This window comes from Propithecus coquereli, unplaced genomic scaffold (genome assembly GCF_000956105.1).
Source record: "Propithecus coquereli isolate 6110/MARCELLA unplaced genomic scaffold, Pcoq_1.0 Scaffold10, whole genome shotgun sequence".
NCBI classification, from domain to species: domain Eukaryota; kingdom Metazoa; phylum Chordata; class Mammalia; order Primates; family Indriidae; genus Propithecus; species Propithecus coquereli.
Genome location: NW_012133858.1, coordinates 9,009,927 through 9,013,914, shown reverse-complemented (window position 1 = coordinate 9,013,914; position 3,988 = coordinate 9,009,927).

Below are 3,988 nucleotides of genomic sequence, written 5' to 3'. Positions count from 1 at the left end.
TTCAGAGACCACGGAGCTTAACTAAATGAGACTTCTTCCTATGTTCATTAGCTCTATTATTGGCAATACCTTTTCAGATTGAATCGTTTTGTTAGAACAAGGCATACTGCAAAGCTGCTTATAAGCTCCTTTGCTAGTAGTGAGGTCAAATGATATTACGATACCAAAGATCAGCCTGCACAATCCTCTTCTATTTCTAGTCAACACTGGCATCAATAAAAAAAAAAAAAATTCAACAGAGAGGAACAACAACTCATAGGAGTTCTCTTCCAATTCCAATAATTCCCATTGGTAATAGAACTGAAATGCAGAACACTTGGCAGACCTACTGAAAAAAATTTCAGGTTGGGCAGTTGAGATAAAATCATGACTAAGCACTTGCCAACTCCACCCTCACTTACCTACTCTCAGCATTACCTCCCCCAAATAATTCCTCAAATAAAAAACTAGATGAGTCAAACCCAAATTTAAAGTATAGGAGCCAAAAACCCCAAACCACATTGCTGGGGCAACTAACCAAGCCTTAGGGGTATGAACCACCTACCAGAGACACTTGTTATCTGCTCTTCTATTTTCTTAACGAGTAGCAAATTTGCTCTCAACTATCTATGCAAGAGTTGATGGCCGGCATAAGATGTTTGGGAAAACTGCTTTGAGTGGCCAGTCTTGGAGCAATTGTCCTACCAGTATTAAACCACGACAGCTTATAACCAACCACATCAACTACCTCCTCATCTGTCCTAGACATGTATTTTAGTTTCTTGCATAAGTTTCCAAAAATTAAGGTCTTATGTTTGGCAAATTATATACAATCCATAAATACTGTACAGTTATTGCTACCATGTCTTCCCTCTATCACTGATAAACCATTCTTCTCCTCTTTTAGGAGGAAGTACAACTTTCATATATTAGAAACCCTAGCCTAATGCTCTACTTGGGATGTTACTTGATGGACATGGTGGAGTGGTTATGGCGAAACACGCTCAAAAAATGTTAAAGTAAGTTTCATTATAAATAGATTCCTATAAGCAGGACTTGTCAGACCTTTTAATACCATAATGTGTAAATGTCTCCCAGGGGTAGAGGAATAAAGTATAGAGCATGAGTAAAGCTAATTTGCTCATGGAATCATTTTCATTCAACATCTTGTGGTATGAGGGTTTTATGCAACACAATGGGAAATACAGGTTTAGGTACCCCTTGGTTTTTATAGGCTGGCTTGGTACTTGACTTTTTAAGCTAATTCTATGAAAAAAATTGTTCTGAGCTTAAAACAGCCTGTTTAGAAAAAAAACTTGCAGAACACAACCAAATCACATGCATTTAGACATCTCCAGCCACTGAATATTTGTGCTTTTGAGACATTTTTCCTAAATAGCACACAAACTGCAAACAAAATTATTTTCAATTTTTCAGATTAAAATTAAAAAATAGAAATTCAAACTACATACCTGAAAATTGTTACTCCTAAAGCATATAGTATGTATCAATAATTCAAATAAAGTTTATTTATAACATGCAATTTCTAAAATGAATTTTCTACACCTAAACAAACATAAAGACTATGAAATTTAATTAGATCTGGATTTGAATCCTGTCATTTAGCATGTATGTGACACTGAAACTAAAGAACTTGGCCATGAGTGTTTTCCTCACTTAAGAAGTACAGATGAGAATGCCTGCTTTGTGTGGTGGTTTTGAGGATTGGATGTAAGGGGCCTACCACAATGCTGGGTAAGAGCAAATAACAGGTTCTCAATAAATGGTAGCTCTTGTTATCATTCCTACTAAACTAAACAAACTACTCTGCCACAACATCATCCAAGATCCACTCTTGGTATCCAGAACACTTGGTCAATGGATTATGGTCCTGAGATAGCTGAGGAGCAAGAAATAAAATCCACAGACACGCAATTGTCATATTATTGTATTTTATTATGTGTAGTGTATACTAACTTAAAGGGAAAAAAACGTTAATAAAATGAAAGTCTAGGGGAAAATGGCATTTTGCTTGAATCTTCAACTTAAAGTAACTCTTATTTTAACAATCCATTTATACTATTATGTCTTGAATTTTAAAGAGTCATCCCTGCAGAATTTTAGACTGATAAATAAACAAAGTGACACAAATTAAGCAGAGGAAGTGATACTGATTTAAAAGCTGAAAGTAAAATCTGCATTGGCAAGAACTGAACATTCACAGATACCTTTTTCCAAAGGAAAATCTAACTTGACTCAGAAAGGTCCATTTTTTGACTAGTTCAATACCATGTCAATTGGGAACTCCTAACCAGATGAAAATATTTTTACTCAGTTGCATTTGACTACCTAAAACCCTACTGAGCATATTATTTGCCATGTCTTTCTTACTCCTCTGAAATAATTACCTACTTTCGGAAACCAGAAATGAGAGTCTGTCTGTGATTTAATTTTCAAGAAATAGTATGTAGAAAACACCCAAAGAATCAGCTGTTCAAAAGTCTTACCTTTTCTTCACTGTACAGCAGCTACCTCTACAAATAAAGAGTATATGGATACTTTTAAGAACTCAAAATGAGAAAACCAAAAACAGAGGTCTGGGTGCATGAACATATATACACACCACATATGTACAGACTTGATCTCCACACACCTCCCAAAACAGGTTTAAACAGATAAGATAACCCATCATTCTACACTCAGAAAGCAGAGATAAATACTGTTTGTTTGTAAATCAGTGGTATTACTAACCAAAATGTTTAGTTAGAATACTGTACCTGCAGTTCAGAGGTACTTTGATTAGATACGGTTAAAAGAAAAACATTCAAAATAATAAGCACATTTTACTAACAGCAAAGAATTCTCCCACTTTTTATTTATTTTGACATACTGGTATTTCCATCAACTTGCAAGTGGAAGATAAGCTGTTCAATAAAAGCCTTTTCATATATATAATACAGAGAAATTATTTTAAAAGTCTGTTCATATAATGGATTCTTTTGGTACTAACAAAAAATTGAGATACAAATAATTGACTAGAAGTAAAACCATCACTAAACCAAGGTACACAGGACTTTCCTGCACTTCATTTCAGGAAAAAGATCCACGTAATTCTTATTGTGTTAGAAGAATAAAGTACATTTGTCATAGTATAACATTATTGTATTCCCTTAAAGCAGAGACCATGTAAAGTTTTTAAATTAAAAATGTTCAGGCTTACTTCGGTAAACAATCATATCACTGGTTACACACAATTCTCTCACCATGCAAAAAAACCTCAGTTCGTTGTTTTCTAAAGTCTAATGAAGTCAAACAAACTAATAACAGCAATTTAATTAGCAAGCTGTAAATCAAAGAGGTGTAGAAACTCAGCAGTTGAACTGTATTTCCTACCGACAGTACTACTGCTACTGAAACTATTTTCTTCACGTTTTAGAAGAACTAATAGGCATTGATGGTCAAAATAAGAATTTCCTTATTGCAGCAAATGACAGAACATGTGAGAGGAAGAGAGTTCCTCATGTCATGACAATCTTTATCATCCTTCAAAAGGTAAAGGATTATGTGCGTATGTGTGGAAAGGAATAGGAAACAAAAGCAGGAGGTTAAGATAGGTACATAAAGGGAATGCTGGGATAGCTACATTAGAATTATATTTATTTAAAAAATTGATCTGCAGTCTGCCCAATGTACCAAAAACAAACAAAAAAACGAAAAGCAATCAGAGCAGACGTTAAGTGCAAGTTTAACCTGATAATTTATTTGTGAAAAAAAAAAAGGTAGTTTTGATGAGAAAAAGTTCAATACTTTCCTTGTAAACACAAAGAAACTCAATGGGAATTTTAAAGATAGTAGGTCAGAAAATGCAACAGTTAACTCTTATAATTCTTTTCAGTTAAACAGACAAATCAAGTTGAAGACAAATGTTAAAATACTCTTTAGCCTGAATATTTATCAGCCTATATATCCTGTTGTTTCAATTGGCTTTTGATTTAAAAAAAAAAAAAAA